General features: G+C 44.5%; 1 long non-coding RNA gene across 2 annotated transcripts in view; it reads right to left on the bottom strand.

Annotated features, from left to right (window-relative positions):
• Positions 1-3,540: 3,540 nt before the first annotated feature.
• Positions 3,541-17,863, bottom strand: part of LOC110256722 (uncharacterized) — a 60,194-nt gene continuing 45,871 nt past the window's right edge. For both annotated transcript variants that reach the window (XR_014827923.1, XR_014827922.1), the window contains exon 2: positions 3,541-4,445. This is a non-coding gene — a long non-coding RNA (uncharacterized LOC110256722). The remainder of the gene's footprint in view (positions 4,446-17,863) is intronic.

The following is a 17,863-nucleotide window of genomic DNA, read 5'->3' as shown; positions in this document are numbered from 1 at the left end:
AGCATATGGAGGTTCCCAGGGTAGGGGTTGAGTCTGAGTTGCAGCTGCTGGCCTACGCCACAGCCACAGCAACATCAGATTCAAGCCGTATCTTTGACCTACACCACAACTCCCAGCGATGCCAGATCCTTAATTCACTGAGCGAGGCCAGGGATCGAACCCACATCCTCATGAATGCTAGTCAGATTCTTTTCTGCTGAGGCATGACAGAAACTCCCTGCACTTCTTTCATATATTTATTTTTGATTTTTTAAAAATTTATTTATTTTTTCAATTAGTTTTTAAGTTCTCAAGTAGTTGCTTTATTCCTCTCAATTATTTGTGTGTGTGTGTATATATATATATATATATATATATTTTTTTTTTTTTTTTTTTTTTTTTTTTTTTTTAGTTTTATTTTAGGAGTTCCCATTGTGGTGCAGCAGGTTAAGAATTGAGCATAGCCACAGCTATGGCATAGGTGACAGCTGTGGCTCAGAATCAATCCCTGGCTCAGGAACTTCCATATGCCATGGGTGTGGCCAAAAAAGAAAAAAAAATCTATTTTATTGAAGTAGAGTTGATTTACAAAGTTGTGTTAGTTTCTAGTGCACAGCAATGTGATTCAGTTATACATATACATGTATATCTATTATTTTTCAAATTCTTTTCCATTATAGGTTATTACAAGCTATTGCATATAGTTCCAGGCACTGTGCAGTAGGACTTTGTTTATTTTATAGATAGTAGTTTGTATCTGCTAATCCCAAATTCCTAATTTGTCCCTCCCTCAATCCTTTCTCCTTTGGTAACCATCAGTTTGTTTGTCATATTGCTTTTAAATGATAACACTGGTCAGTTTAACTTGCAGTTGCAAGCTCTTAACTACCTACTAGGCTACTCTGTGTGTGTGTGTGTGTGTGCGCGCACACACATGTGTGTATGATACATATATAGACTATACAGATGTGCGATAAGTATTTGTTGAATTACTATTATGTATTACATGTATTTGCTCAGAACTTTCAGTGCTATTACTGTACTTAGAAATTGATATTAATTAGGTTATATTCCAGACACCAATTACAGTTAAACAAATTCATATTATAACATCACGGTGGAGTTTGGAACAATGGCTGTTAAAGTGAATATTTATAATAGGTATTATCGGATTACTTACGGTTCTCAATTTCCATGCCTGGCTAAACACTAAAGTACCTGGCACAGTCTTCATAATTGGTTCCTAAACAGATAGTTGCAAATGTAGTTTAATATTTTATGTGCCATGTATGTGTTCGGCTCTTGATAAGTATCTTTTCAATGAGTCGTGATTGCAACCCCTGCTTGCAATGTCTGTTGCTGCTTGGGCCGTGTCTGGGACTCCTCCAGCTACACTCAGTGCAACGAGGGTAGTTTGACTTTATTTACCATCCTTGGGTCAGTTCTAGTTTAGCTCAGTGACACACACCCAACAGAGACGTAAGGGTCAAAGGCACTGAGAGAAAGTTCTTTATCTTTCCAACTCAAAAACTGTCTGAATGCTAAGAGATAATAAAGTCACCACCAATGTATGTCCCTAGGGGAAAAAAAATTCTCTTTACCTTGAAAGGTTTGTTAGCTTTGTTTCACCTTGTAGCACACAAAAAAAGTCCTAAAGTATTTTGAATACCTGTGAAGACTAAAGGAAGTGTTTGCTTGCATTTATCCTGATGCTTCCTGCCTCCTTTACTTCTACTGCTGTATGAGCACCTATCACAGCTTGGTGTGCTGGATTAGTGTTTTCTTCCTGAAAGCTTTCTGGAAGCAAAACAATCTTGTGCCTATTAGGAATTTGGAGGCCCTTGTTCATGAACAGGGTGCCAATGATTCATTTGGAAGACAGGTTTCAATCATTTAGTTAAACACTTTTCTGGGATACAGACTCATATCAAAAATGGCTTAAACCTTGGGGGCAGATTCCAAAACGCCTTATATACATTTTCGGTAGCAGTGATCCTCCTTATCGGTTCTTAGGGGTCCTGGTTTTGCCAGATTAACCGGTCAATTAGGGAAAACCAAACAGTGAACTTGATTTCCTCGAAGATATTTCCAACTTGAAGAGTCTGTGGAGTTCTTACTATCCTATTACAATAAGGCTTTGAAGGAGACTCAGGCAGTTTCGAAGGAGTTAACTTTGTAAAGGTGCAGTAGTACTTTCATTTATTTAGAATTTATATCCTGCCTAGTTCTGACATGGCACAAGATAGTTGTCCAAACATAAACAATAGAAAAATAGGGTAACTTAAGATTGCAGATACAATAGGGACTCTGTAAATGGGTGAATATAACCAGTTACATGAGATGGGGTGATTATTATAGTTGCTCTGAATTTGGCCTATATTTCTGGTAACCCATGCACAAGAGGAAGTAAAATAGGGACCAGAGGTTATTATAGGTCAGAGCAAAAAAACAAAAAGTTTTAATCACTTTAATCTTTTATATGATAAAGATAAATGGCCCTAAACTGGTGTTAAATTAGTTGGCATTAAATTCAAGGGGGGAATTAAACCATTTATCCTGAAAGAGTTACTGTACTCTTTAAAACACATCAAGAGGAAAATATAAAAGTCATTAATTATTTCTCCTATATATAGGTTGTCTACTATTATTATTCAAGATGAGAGAATGGCACATTAAAAGTATGTCGAGTTATGATGAGGAGTGGAGTGGAGAGAAAATTCAATCTACTATCTTTCACACGCCTTCAGTACCTGTTCACTCAGTGTGGAAGGGTTGGCTGAGCAGTGGCTAGGAAAGACATAAGGGTTACCACCCTACTGGGTGGCATGCAGTGCCCTGCCTTGTGGAGAGGACCTGAAAACCCAATTAACCTCCTCACTAAGGAATCCTGTCTCTTGCTTCTTGGAACTACCAAACCCTCCTCTCCACCTTCCCACCTCCTAGAATCTTTTCTTGAATATTTTTAAAAAATAAGTAAATAAAGCAGGACTCTTTGGCTCCTCCTCCAAAAGTTAAACATGGAATTATCACATGATCCAGCAATTCTGCTTCTGTGCATATGCCCCAAAGAAATGAAAGCAAGGACTCAAGAAGATAATTATACACCCATGTTCATAGCAGCCTTATTCCCCAAAGCCAAAAGGTGGAAGCAACTCAAGTGCCCACTGATGAATGAACGGATACACAAAATGTGGTATATCCATACAACGGAATATTATTCAACCATAATGAGATAGGAAATTCTGTTGAATCTGAAAACATGATCCTAAGTGAAATAAGTCAGACACCAAGGGACCGATGCTGTAGGATGCCACTCATACGATGCACTAGAATAGACACATGCATAGAGATAGGAAGTAGAAGGGTAGTTTCCAGGGGATGGGGAGGATGAAGGGGGTGTTACTGTTTCATGTATACAGAGTTTCTATTTGGGAAGACGATGGGGAGGATGGATGGTGGTGATGGTTGTACAACTTTGCGAATGTACTTAATGTCACTGAGGGTGGTGCTCAGCAAACTGAGAAGGGACTTGGAGACTGAGAAACAAAGCAGGCAACTCCGTAATGTGCAACTGTGAAGTTTATTGTGAGTAACTTCTGCAAAGGCAGGATCAGGCAGCATCTGTAGTTGCACTCCACGCCACTGAAAGGGGTTCATGGGAATGTAAAAGAGCCAAAGACCAAGATAGAATCTAATTAGTAAGGGAAAAGCACGTCCACACCAATGAGAACTGGGGGTTTTTCTTCTCTTCCTCTGCATCAGCAAAAGGCACTCTTCCAGTTTTCTTATCAGATGAAGGCCAGGGGGAAGGTTGGTAGGAACTTGTCTGGCTTGGTTACATTGCTTGAGTAACATTAAAGCTCAGTCACTCAGAAAGGGGAGAGGGCGGGACTGCGGGCATATAAGATGGAGCTGACACAACGGAGTCAGTACGGTCCAGCCATGCAAGCCGCTCTGACATCTATGGCCCTGTGCAAGTGGTGGTCCCTACATACTTTCCAACTCAGTCAAGTCCCTAAGAGTGGCTGCCTGATTTGCTTTTTTACTAGCAAAGGCTTGTGTGAGACCCATAGCAGTAGGAACATAGGTTAATGTGTATCTGTGTCCCTCTGACAATGGCAAGGGGCCAAAATAGTCCACCTGACATCTAGTCACTGGGCCAGCATCTCATCCAGTGTCTCGGGGTCATTGCTGCAGGTTACAGTGGGGACCGTCCCTATTGACTCCTGGCAGATGGGTGTTTTTGATGGGAAGGGGTCACCTCTTGACTGTCTCCCAGGTGGCTTGGGGGGCCTCAGTGTCTCGACTTTTGATGAAGCCACCCTGGTGAGGATTCGAGCTGGACAACAGAGGAGATGCTGTCAGAAGGGTTCTGGTCCAAGGCCATTGCTGCAGAGCTTTGCAGCTCTTGTGTCGGGTCCCTTTCAGATGAGTCTGGATAAAGGGCTCAGGCAAGGATGACTGACCTATAACAAAACCAGTTCACGATGAGAACGGGGCTCTGCAAAATTCCCGTACTCACCAGTCAGACGCACATGGGCTGTCTGAATGACTGACCCTGGCTGCTGGCCTGGACTTGCACCTCCAGGACCACTCTGCTGGGGGCTGGTGTCTCCTGGGGGCTTCAGCCGTGGCTCCCAACATTGCCCGTAACCCATGACTACTTCCCAAGCCTCGGACCACCTCTGTGTCCCGCTGCTCCTGGGCGCTCAGCTCAAACACTGACCATTCCCAAATTCAGGGTCTGGATTTACCGATGCTGCAGCATCTCAGCTGAGAGGTTATTTGAAAAGAGGACCTACTGCCGGGCTCGGGGAAATGGATGCAGTTCTCTGCGAGAGCGCATGTGGGGAAAGAATCTGGAAAAGAATGGAGATATAGGTATATGTACGGCTGACTCACTCTGCTGTGCAACTCAAACTAACACAACTTCGTAAGTCATCTCTATACGCCAATAAAATTTATATAAAAAGGGAGCTCCCGCCGTGGCTCAGCAGTGAACAAATCTGACTGATATCCATGGGGATGTGGGTTCGATCCCTGGCCTCGTTTGATGGGTGGAGGATCCAGCATTGCTATGAACTGTAGTGTAGGATCCAGTGTTGCTGTAGCTCTGGTGTCAGCCGGCAGCTACAGCTCCAATTAGACCCCTAGCCCAGGAACTTCTATATGCTGCAGGTGGGGCCCTAAGATGGAAAAAAAAAGAAAAAGAGGCCATTGTATTATATGTGGCATCTAAATTATGACACAAAGGAACACATCTACAAAACAGAAACAGACTCACAGACACAGGGAACAAACTTGTGGTTGCCAAGGTGGGGGGTGGTGGGGGTGGACGGAGTGGGAGTTTGGGGTTAGCCGATGCCAACAACTCTTATATAAAGAATAGATGAACACCAACGTCCTTGTGGGGCACAGGGAACTGTATTTAATATCCTGTGATAAACAGTTGTGAATGAGAATGTATAGAGATGCGTAACTGAATCACTTTGCTGTGGAGCAGAAATTAACACATCGACTGTACTTCAGTGGCATTTAAAAAGAGAAGAGGCCATTGTGACTCCCAGCCTAGGCCTCCACAGTCAGGGTGAGGGGCTTGTGGCCTGTGGCAGGCTTCTCAAAGGACATGTGCTCCCTTAGAGCCTCGGGGAGGGGAAGCCTCCACAGCTGAGCCAGCGCAGCCCTGGTCTCCACCGCCTCCAGGCAAGCAGTCCACTCCCTCCACAGTCCAAGCAGAGCTTTGTGGTTCAAGATCAACACTCAGAAGATGACCTGGATAAACAACAAGGGTCCTACTGTACTGCACAAGGAGCTCTCTCCATTCTCCCGGGTTAGACCATGATGGAAGATGATATATTAAAAAAAAAGAATGTATACATATGTATAACTGAATTACCTTGCTGTACAGCAGGAATTGGCACAACATTGTAAGTCATCCATATGTTAATAAAAATTTTTTTAAAAAAGAGATGACCTTCTCCGCTTCACAACCACCTGATGGGTCCCTGCTGGTGTCCCCTACTCAGTGAGAAAGGATGGGGTGGTCCTTGAGGGGATGGTGTCTTGTTTTCTTTTCTTTTTTTGCTTTTTAGGGCCACAACTGCAGCATATGGAGGTTCCCAGGCCAGGGGTCCAATCAGAGCTGCAGCTGCTGGCCTAAGCCACAGTCACAGCAACACCAGATGCAGTTATGTCTGTGACCTGTACCATAGCTCACAGCAACACTGGATCCTTAACCCACTGAGTGAGGCCAGGGAGCAAACCTGCAACCTCATGGTTCCTAGCTGGATTCGTTTCTGCTGGGCCACGACGGGAACTCTGGGATGGTGTCTCTTCAGAAGTCCGATCCTGGAGTTCCTGTTGTAGTTCAGTGGGTTAAGAACCTGAGCAGTATCCATGAGGATGTGGGTTCGATCCCTAGCCTCACTCAGTGAGTTAAGAATCTGGCATTTCCATGAGCTGTGGTGTAGGTTGCAGATGTGACTCAGATCCAGTGTTGCTGTGGCTGTGGTGTGGGTCAGCAGCTGCAGCTCCTATTGGACCCCTAGCCTGGGAACCTCCATATGTTGTGTGTGTGGCCCTAAAAAGCAAAGAAAGAAGGAAGGAAGGAAAGAAAGTTAGTTTTCTTAAGGCCTTTGGACTTAAGTGAGAAGTCAGGAGGGAGGCTCTTCCTAGAAACCCTGCCCTTCCCTGGGGTAGCTCAGGTCTATGAGTTCCTTCCCCACCCCACATTCATCCTGCCCAGCTACCCAGCCCACAGGCTTGGTCCCATCACAGACCTCAAGGAGGCCACCTGTAGGCCACCACCTGCCTGCTCTGCAGCCCCTTGCCCTCAACCTTTTCCTGACACGTGCATAAAATTCCTCTGAGTTGAAAACACAGAAAGAGCTCTGAGAGTTCCCAGTCCAGGCTGGCAGACCAGAGTCCTACAGCTTCTGCAGGAGAGACAACAGTCATGGCGCATGGCCTGTCCTACTGAACTCCTACTGAAAACCCGGGAGGCTCTTTCCTCAGCATGTGAGCTGTGTCCCGGGACCTCCCTCCCCCCACCCCCCCCCACTGGGCCCTGCTCTGGGATGGGGGGTGGGGGAAAGTCCAGGGCCCATTTCCTTGCTTCTGAGGCCAAAGTATTTCCCTGATTTCTAAAGATCATTGGAAGGATGATAGCTCTGAGACCTCATTTATCTGTTTATTTAAAGATTCCTGGCATTCCCATCGTGGCTCAGCAGAAACGAAACCAACCAGTATCCATGACGATGCAGGTTCGATCCCTGGCCCCACTCAGTAGGTTAAGGACCCCGTGTTGCCATGAATTGTGGTGTAGATCGCAGATGCAGCTCTGATCCTGCGTTGCTAGGACTGTGGTGTATGCAAGCTGGCGGCTGAAGTTCGGTTGCGACCCCTAGCCTGGAAACCTCCATATACCGCAGGTGCTCCTCCCCCTAGCTACCTCCCCCGCAAAAAAAAAAAAAAGATTCCCCTTCACGTCTGTTTATAAAAAATAAAAGTAACTGTGAAGATGGAGAGAGACTCATCCTCCTTGAAGAGGAGACCTACAACCAGCCAAGGAGGACTGGTCCAGGCTGTGCCAGGCTGCCCAGGAGAGTTCAGAAGGGAAAAGTGCCAGGCCAAAGTCTCTGTGAAAATAAATAGGCTTATCAGTTACCCTTGGACTACAGATATTGATCTTTTGTTAGGAAAAAGCAGACATCCAGTTTGGAGATTCCTGAAAGTTACCCCAGGAAGGAGTTGGGGGGTGTTTCCTAAATTCTCCCACACGCAGTGCCTTAGATGCTAGATTGAGAGACAGTGACAGTACTTGTTTATGACTTTTCTTAAATTCACACACAAAAAGAAACCATCCCCAGGAGGGGAAGTAGGAATGGGGAAGAAGGAAAGGCGTTCAGACTGAGCCTCTCTGTTACGTCACGTCAGCTTTTAAGGGCTGACAACCCTAACCTGCAAGATATGGATGCTTGTGTTGGCGCTCAAGTAAATATTTGAGGTGATGTGTTTTTCTTTCCTCTACTAATCCACCTTGTTTCTTTGGAAAGTTCTACAGAGTGTCCTGGATTGTGAAATTTGTTGCACAATACAGACCCCAGAGGGATAAGATTTTAAAGAAGGATCATTACGGATTTAAAAGTGAAATATGATAGTCTGATATATAGAGCTAAGTTGTGCAGTTCTAGGTATTAAAAAAACCCCAACACATTCAAAGTTTTGTTTAATCAGGGCCATCATGGTTTATGTTTCCAAATAGAAATGGATGTTCTCACTGATAACATGGTGGAAAGGCCTGTGAGCCAGAAGACTTGGGTTCTACCCCAGCCCTGCTGTAAGCAGACCTGTGACTGTACATGAAAAGTGAAATGCCTGTGTGTGATCGCCAAGAGGCTGTGATCAACCTCGTTCATAAGGCTGGAAAGCATACGTAGGCACATACAAAATCCACACGGCAAGCACATAGAGATGACACACACAACCACGTGATGATGAAGTCCCAGGGATCAATAATGTTAAACAAGATATGTTGCTCTCACAGGTTACCAGCCACAGAAATTCTCTCCAGAGATGATGTATTTTGAAGTTGGTAGCATATTAATGGGACCTTCACCTTCTGAATTAGAAGGGTCTGTGTAGTCTATTTTCAATGACTGTTCAGAAAGGGAGTTTAAACAACTTCCCCAGGTACTTGTCTCAATGTCTAAAGAGCCTGATGCTGAGCAAGCTGTTCCCCTCCTTGACTCCACTACTACCTTTGCTCTTAATCCTAGGAAGTGGGGGGAAAGGAGCATGGATGTAGGTGTGAGCCTGTCCTAGCTTTTCCCCCTCCTGCCTTTGTGTGTGACCTGGAGGAAGGTAAGTTGCCCTCTGTACCCAGCTCTCTTGTCTATTAAGGGAGTATAACAATAATGCTCAGGAGTTCCCATTGTGGCTCAGTGGTAACAAACCCAACTAGTACCCATGAGGACGTGGGTTCAATCCCTGGCCTCACTCAGTGGGTTAAGGATCTGGTGTTGCTGTGAGCTGTGGTGTAGGTTGCAGACGAGGCTCGGATCTGGCATTGCTGTGGCTTAGCAGCTTTGCTCCTATTTGACCCCTAGCCTGAGATCTTCCATATGCCGCAGGTACGACCCAAAAAAAAAAAAAAAAAAAAAAGAAAGAAAGAAAGAAAGAAAAGAAAAACATTAACCCACCTCTTAACTGGCTAAAATAATTTGGATGGGGCACCTGACCCAGAAAGAGAGCTAGTATCAGAAGTAACATTATATCTGAGAGACTTACTATATGGCAGGGTAAACATCTAATTACCAAGTATCTGTTCTTTCTATCGACTTGTGAATGAACCTAAAAGAATAGAAGGAAAAATATTCCCTCCCTAACGATAGCCACTCTTAATTTTTGCATGTATATCCTTTCAGAATGTTCTCTCTATATAAATACATATTTTGCAAAAATGAAATCACACTCAACCTCCTTTGGTAACCGAATTTTATTACCAGGCAATACATGGTAGAGTCCATGGCAATAAATGATCAGCTATTGACTGTGTGGTACTGGAGCCTATTGCATCAATGCCCTATTTTGATATTACAAATACTGATAAATGAGACTTGCTCACACAACACACATCTTTGCTCAGTATTTGGTTTATTTTTTTAAGATTCTAAAACTGGGACCTGGGGACTCTAGGAGGACACACATCTTTAAGGCAGTGGGTTTTCTTCTAGAAAGACTGTACTGGAGTTCCTGTCATGGCTCAGTGGTTAACAAATCCGACTAGGAACCATGAGGTTGCGGGTTCGATCCCTGCCCTTGCTCAATGGGTTAACAATCCGGCGTTGCCGTGAGCTGTGGTGTAGGTTGCAGACACGGCTTGGATCCCGCGTTGCTGTGGCTCTGGTGTAGGCCGGTGGCTACAGCTCCGATTGGACCCCTAGTCTGGGAATCTCCATATGCCGCAGGAGCGGCCCAAGACCAAGAAATAGCAAAAAGACCAAAAAAAAAAGAAAGACTGTACTGATTTACATTCCCATCTACTGTGGATGAAAATTCACCTTCCGCTTTGCCATAAAATGGATATTGTCCTTTTTCATCATTGCCAATCTGGAAGTTTCATATAACAGAGCACAAGGGCCCCAGAAGAGGCAAGGAGGGTTTAAGTTCCAACTCTGGGATAGAACAGACTTGGGTCCACCTTCTAGCTCAGAACCTCAGTTTCCTCAGCTATAAAATGAGATTCACAGAGTTGCCATCATGGCACAGTGGAAACGAATCCAACTAGGAACCATGAGGTTGTGGGTTCAATCCCTGGCCTCACTCAGTGGGTTAAGGATCTGGCGTTGCCGTGAGCTGTGGTGTAGGTTTCAGACTTGGGTCAGATCTGGCATTGTTATGGCTGTGGTGTAGGCTGGCAGCTGTAGCTCTGATTTGACCCCTAGCTTGGGAACCTCCATTTGCTGCAGGTGTGGCCCTAAAAAGACCAAAAAAAAAAAAATGAGATTCATGGAGTTCCCATTGTGGCTCAGCTGGTAACGAACCTGACTAGTATCCATGAAGATGAAGGTTCATTCCCTGACCCACTCAGTGGGTTAAGGATTGCTTTGAGCTGTGGTGTAGGTCGCAGATGTGGCTTGTATCCTGTGTTACTGCACCTGCAATGCAGGCAGGCAGCTGCAGCTTTGATTTGACCCCTAGCCCGGGAACTTCCATATGCTTCAGGTGCAGCACACACACACACACACACACACACACACAGCAAAAACAAACAAAAAACTGAGATACATGAAAATATTTCCTAAAGAGAAGAGTTAAATAGCTCAACACTAGTCACCACCACTTCTGATTCTGAACCTCCTTTCCGCCCTGGTCTCCACCTAGCCTCCTGGATGCTCCCCTGTGAATGGAACTCACATCCCATCACTCTCTTTCTTAAAACTCTTCCTCGGCCATTGCACACAGAACAAAATCTAAACCCCTTAACCAGTCAGATCTGAGTCCACCTGCTCTGCCTTGCCTGCCTCCCTGGCAGATGCTGAATGTTGGCCAGTCTCGCTTTCCCTGGTGCCGCTTTGAGGCTGATTTGCCCTCTTTTAGTTCCAGGCCTGTTTCCTGGACCACTCCTCCTCCAGCTCCTTCCTGTCCTTGCCTCCTTCAGCTTAACAACCATGTCCTTCGAGAGACCTTCCCTGCCCGACCTGTGTTTTCTCTCACAGCATCCGGTTTGTCCCTTCACGGTGCGTATTACTACGTGCAATTATGTATTCTTTGACTTACTTTGGTATTTTCTGCTTCAACACCACCTGATAAACTCATGACAACAGAGACAAGGCCTGTTTGTTTCAGTGCTGTATCCTCAGTGCCTTCCTCCTTGATAGATGCTCAGTAAACACTGGTTGAATGCGTGAATGAGCCATTTCATTTTTCCTCCCATGTGGCAGTTTGTGAACCCATAGCACCGGGATATGCAAGGTAGCTGTCAAATCTTTGTGACCTGTCTGCCTGGGCAGCTCTCTGTCCCATCTGAGCATCCTGCTGGATATTTCTGCATACCCCCCCCATCCCTGAGTTCCTGTTTTCTATTTCACCTTCTGCAGCTCTAAAGTGAAATATCGGCTATTTTGTAGTGTTTATTCAGTGTTTGAAGTGTCTCCTCCTACCTCCTCCCGCCTTATATATAAATATATAAATATTTGCTTTTTAGGGCCACACCCGCAGCTTATTGAAGTTCCCAGGCTAGGGGTGGAATCAGAGCTAGAGCTGCCGGCCTACACCACAGTCACAGGAACATGGGATCTGAGCTGCCTCTATGACCTACACAACAGCTCACCGCAACTCCAGATCCTTAAGCCAGTGATCAAGGCCAGGGATCGAACCTGCATCTTCATGGATACTAGTGGGATTTCTTTCCACCATGCCATAATAGAAACTCTGGGAACCATATGTTAACACTAAACTAGTTCCTTCAAATGGCGCTCTTTCTCAGAGGTAGTCGGGAATGGTTCCATAAAAAGAAATGCCTTCCATATTGACTGTTAAGTGCCTTATTTATTAAGTGGCACTGTATTAAGCACTCAGGATCCAAAGATGCATAAGATATAGCATTTCCTAACTTCAAGGACCTCACAGTCTAGGGAGGGAAGCACACAACTGGAATATTATGTAGCAGGTACAATGATGTGCTGCCTAGAAAACAAAGCCAGCCTTGGGGCAGCGGAGGTGGGGGGGGGTGCAGAAGGAGGAAGGAAATTTAATCCAATCTAAGAAGGACGAGTCTGGAAGCTTCCTGGACAACGTGTCATCAGATCTGAGCCAGATAAAAGGAAGGAAGGTATTACAAACACAGGGAGGCAGGGAGGCTAGGTGAATTTGGTGAGGCTCTGACCTGGGTAGAGGTATCAGAGAGAGAGAGATTGGGAAAGAAAGAGACAAGACAGACACACACAGAGAGAGAGAGAGAGGGAAGGAGAGAACCAGTTAAAAGAAGGTTGAAGAAGTAAAACTGGTTGGGCTTGGTTGAAGTGTGGGCAGGGGCAGGCTGGCTGAAGGTTGCTGAAAGAGGAGCGTCCAGCATGTGGGTGATGCAGAGATGAAGGGAGATGGCATCAAGCAAGGGCACCCAGGGAAGCAGGTTTGGCGAGCTGGGGAAAGTGAGATGACCCATCAGGTTTGGGATGTGTTGAACCTGAGAGGATTTTAGGAACCTGGGAGAAAGAGACCCAGAGATGAGGGCTGGAACTCGGGGCCTGGGGATCAGCACTCCCTAGAGAGCACGTGAAGGGCAAGGAGCAGTGGGCCTAGGATGGCACCCAAGGAAATCCAACATTAATCCTCAGTGGGAGTGAGAAAAGGTAGGTGGAGTAGCATCGCCTCTAGTTACCCATCCTCCCATGCTCATTAGTCTTATTCCCACTGCCTTCAGAGCACCCTGAGACTTGAGTGACCAGTCTCTAAGAGATAATAATAGCTCTCATGTACTGAACACCTACTATGTGCTATGAGTATTGTAAGTGCTTTACCTGCATCGATTCCTTCCTTCTTCCCTTCCTCCCTCCCTCCCCTTCTTTTCTTTTCTAATTACCACGCATATGAAAGTTCCGCGGGCCAGGGATTGAATTGGAGCCACAGCTGCCAGCCTGCAGGACAGCTGCAGCAGCGCCAGATTCTTTAACCCACTGCACCGTGCTGGGGATCACCCCGCACCTCTGCAGTGACCTGAGCTGCTACAGTCAGATTCTCAACCCACTGTGTCAGTGGGAACTTCTGCATGAATTACTTTGCTCTGCACAAAAGCCCCATGAGGTGCTCTCCCGTTTTGGGAGGATGGTGACAGCGACTCATCCAAGGTCAGGCTGTTGGCAAGTAAGGGAAGCCACTGCCTGTGGGTGCAATTCCCTCTTGGGGAGGGGGGCTGCTCATCCTTCAGAAAGCAGATGCTAAGCTCTTTCATTTTCTCTGTCTTTCTCTTGAAGACAAAAAAGGCAGCTTGCAGTGTTGCTTGTTAACATTCCTGAGCCCAAAGGAATTACTAAACCAAGAAAGAACATTTTAATGAACTTTAGATTCCAATTAGCCTTATCATAAATTGATTTTGGTTTTTCTCTTAAGTACTAGGGTTCAAAACTGAAAAAAGAAATGTTACCAAGTAGGGCAGGGTGCCCTCATTCCAATGTAAACACAATTCCTATAAATATCCTTTGTTTTAGAATGCACATGCAGGAGTTCCTGTTATGGCTCAGCAGCTTAAGAACCCAACTAGTATCCCTGAGGCTGCAGGTTCAATTTAAGGATCCAACATTGCCACAGGCTGTGGTGTAGGTCACAGATGCAGCTCAGATCCTGTGGCTGTGGCATAGGCCAGCAGCTGCAGCTGCAATTTGACCCCTAGTCTGGGAACTTCCATATGCCATGGGTGCACCATTAGAAAAAAAAAAAGAAAAAAAAAAAAGAATGTGCATGTAAGTGAGGAGAGACACAGATCCTGTGAATAAGGACAGAGCTCTCACACAATGTTATAGCAACTCCATGGTTGAATGGGCCTCCCCTGTACTCCCTTCTGATTTCTAAGATTGAATAGTATATCGTAAAACACTTTGTGTCTAAAAAACTTTATTATATAGCTTTATTATGTAGTATCCTTGTGTCGTTTGGGGGATGGATCCAAGACTTACTTGATGAGCTAGTCATCTCAGAGAGATTTTTCTGTAAATTTTCGGTAATGTTATATTTTCTTTTCTTTTCTTTTCTTTTTACGGCCACACCAACAGCATATGGAAGTTCCCCAGCTAGGGGTCGAATCAGAGCTACAGCTGCCGGCCTACACCACAGCCACAGCAAGATGGGATCTGAGCCACACCTTCAACCTACACCCCAGCTTGCAGCAACACAGGATCCTTAACCCACTGAGCAAGGCCAGGGATCAAACCACATCTTTACAGACACTGTGTCGGGTTCTTAGCCTATTGAGCCTCAAAGGGAACTCCAGATATTTTTTGACCTTCTATCCAAAACTAGATAATGATGAGCTGTTATAAAGCATTCAAAGAAAAAACATACCACGCTAGGAACCTGAACATTTTATTGATAGATAAGTGAAGGTAGGGCAATATTCTAGAGAATATGCAACAGGGAAAGCATAGTCTCTCCAATAAACAGTGTTGGGAAAACCAGGGAGCCACATGCAAAAGAATGAAACCGGATCACTAACTTAGCCATACCCCAAAATCAACTCAAAGATGAATTAAAGACCTCAACATTAGACCTAAAACTATAAAACTCCAGGAAGAAAACATAGGTGGTGAGCTCCTTGATATCAGTCTTGGCGATGATTTTTTTGGATTGGGCACCAAAAGCAAAGGCAATAGAAGCAAAAATAAACAATTGGGATGACATCAAACTCAAAAGTTTTGCATAGCAAAGGAAACTATCAACAAAATAAAAAGGAAACCTACTGAATGGGAGAAAATAGTTACGAGTCAGATATCCTATATAGGGTTAATATCCAAAATACATAAAGAACTCATATGACTTAATAGCAAAAGCCAGGAAGTCGCAGTTCCCGTCTTGGCAAAACGGAAACAAATCCGACTAGGAAACATGAGGTTGCAGGTTCGATCCCAAGCCTCACGCAGTGGGTTAAGGATCCAGTGTTGCCGTGAGCTGTGGTGTAGGTTGCAGACGTGGCTTGGATCCTGTGTTGCTGTGGCTGTGGTATAGGCTGGCAGTAATAGCTCCAATTAGACCCCTAGCCTGGGAACCTCCATATGCCATGGGTGCGGCCCTAAAAAGACAAAAGACAAAAGACAAAAAAAAAAAAAAATCCAATAAAAATGGAACAAATTGGTATTTTTCCTAAGAAGACATACAGATGGCCAACAGGTATATGAAAATGTGCTCAAGATCGCTGACATCAGGGAAATGTAAATCAAAACCACAATGAGATAATGCATACTTGTTAAAATGGTTATTATTTTAAAAAAAGCAAGAAATAACAAGTTTTGGCAAGAATGTGGAGAAGAGGGAACTCTTGTGCACTGTTTGTGGAAATGTAAATTGGTGCAGCCACTATGGAAAACAGTGTGGGGTTTCCTCAAAAAATTAAAAATAGAATTGCCATATGACCCAGCAATTCCACTTCAGGGAATTTACCCAAAGGAAACAAAAGTACTAACTTGAAAAGATAGCTGTATCCCCATGTTCATTACAGCATTATTTTCAATAGCCAAGACATGGAAGTAAATTAGGTGCCCATTGATGGATGAATGGATAAAGGAAATATTACACACACACACACACACACAGTGGAATGTGAGCCATAAAAAAGAAGGAAATTCTGCCATTTTGAGGCAGCATAGATGGACTTCATGGGCATTATGTTAAATGAAATAAGTTAGAGAAAGACCATAGGATCTCACTCATATGAGGAACCTGAAAAAAAAAAAAAAACAAACAAACAAGTCACTGATACAGAAGTAGCGGATGGGGTAGGCAAAATGGGTGAGGGAAGTCAAAAAGTACAAACCTCAAGTTATGAAATAAGTCCTGGAGGCGTTCGCATTGTGTCTCAGCAGTAATGAAGAACCTGACTAGTATCCATGAGGACAAGGGCTTGATCCCTGGCCTCACTCAGTAGATCGAGGATCTTGAGTTGCCGTGAGTTTCGGCATAGGTCACAGATGCAGCTCAGATCTGGCATTGCTGTGGCAGTGATGCAAGTCAGCAGCTGCAGCTCTAATTCGACCCCTAACCTGGGAACCTCCATATGCCCCCGGTAAGGCTGTAAAAAGAGGAAAAAAAAAAAAAAAAAGACTGCTAGACAGAGGAAGAAACTGATGATGTGGAAAAAGGAGATGATTGAAGGTGGGACGTCCTTGAGAAAACTAGAGTCCTCTCAGAAGGGATGGCCCTCCATTCTGGATAACAAGGAGAAAGGCTGAGAGTGACGGGGAGAGAGGCTGATGTGTAATTCAATTTCTTGTGCCCTTAATAACCTAACAGAATGTGAGCAAAGGAGATATTTAAAAAAAACAAGGGAGTTCCCCTTGTGGCTCAGCAAACCTGACATGAGGATGTGGATTTGATCCCTGGCCTTGCTCAGTGGGTTGAGGTCTGGTGTTGCTGTGAGCTTTGGTGTAGGTCACGGAAGTGACTTAGGTCTGGCATTGCTGTGGCTGTGACATAGGCTGGCAGCTGCAGCTCCAATTCGACCGCTAGTCTATGGACTTCCATATGCCACAGGTCTGGCCCTAAAAAGACCAAAAAAAAAAAAAAAAAGAAAATGTCCTGGGGATGTGAAGCACAGCATGGTGACTAAATTAAGAATATTATAAACCTAAGAGTTGCTAATAGATCTTAAAAATTCTCATCACAGGAAAATTAAATTGCAGGGTTCCCACTGTGGTGCAGCAGGTTAAAAATCAGTGTTGTCTCTCTGATGGCTTGGGTTTGATCTCCAGGCAGGTGCAGTGGGTTAAGAATCTGGTGTTGCTGAAGCTGTGGTATAGGTTGTAGCTGCGGCTTAGATTTGATCCCTGGCCTGGGAACTTCCATAAGCCACAGGTGTGACAAAGAAAGAAAGAAAGAAAGAAAGAAAGAAAGAAAGAAAGAAAGAAAGAAAGAAAGAAAGAAAGAAAGAAAGAAAGAAAGAAAGAAAGAAAGAAAGAAGGAAGGAAGGAAGGAAGGAAGGAAGGAAGGAAGGAAAATAGCAGCTATGTGTGGGGATGGATGTTAATTAGACCTATTGAGATGATCGTTTTGACAATATATACAAATATCAAATCACTATATGGTATACCTGAAACTAATTAATGCTATAGGTTAAGTATATCTTGAAAACAAAACCCAAAGAATTTCAAACTCCTCTTTGGGCAGAAGTAAAGACCTACAGAATTTAGATGTTTCCAAATGAGTCACAAACTAAGGCAAAAAGGAGAAATCATTGATTTTGCCCATTGGTTAAAAGCTAAAATACTGAAAATCCATCTTAAAATGTTGTGGAACAAGGAGTTCCTGTGGTGCAGCAGAAACGAATCTGACTAGAAACCATGAGGTTGCGGGTTCGGTTTCTGGCCTTGCTCAGTGGGTTACGGATCTGGTGTTGCCATGAGCTGTGGTGTAGTTCATAGATGGAGCTTGGATCTGGCATTGCTGTAGCTGTAGTGTAGGGTGGCAGCTGTAAGCTCCGATTTGACCCCTAGCCTGGGAACCTCCATATGCCGTGGGTGAGGCCCTAAAAAGACAAAAGACAAAAAACAAGCACATGCTTTCATAGAACTAGCGCCTTGAGAGGTGTTAAAAAATATGTGTGTATTTATACACACACACACACACAATGTATCTTTGAGGGTTTTTTCGGCTATACCGATGACATTTGGAAGTTCCT

The sequence above is a fragment of the Sus scrofa genome, chromosome 14 (genome assembly GCF_054392235.1).
Source record: "Sus scrofa isolate SSC_HxYL_T2T_F1_AM1 chromosome 14, Sscrofa_HxYL_maternal_Yorkshire_Landrace_v2.0, whole genome shotgun sequence".
Classification (NCBI taxonomy): Eukaryota; Metazoa; Chordata; class Mammalia; order Artiodactyla; family Suidae; genus Sus; species Sus scrofa.
This window is presented reverse-complemented; position numbering and strand designations above follow the sequence as displayed.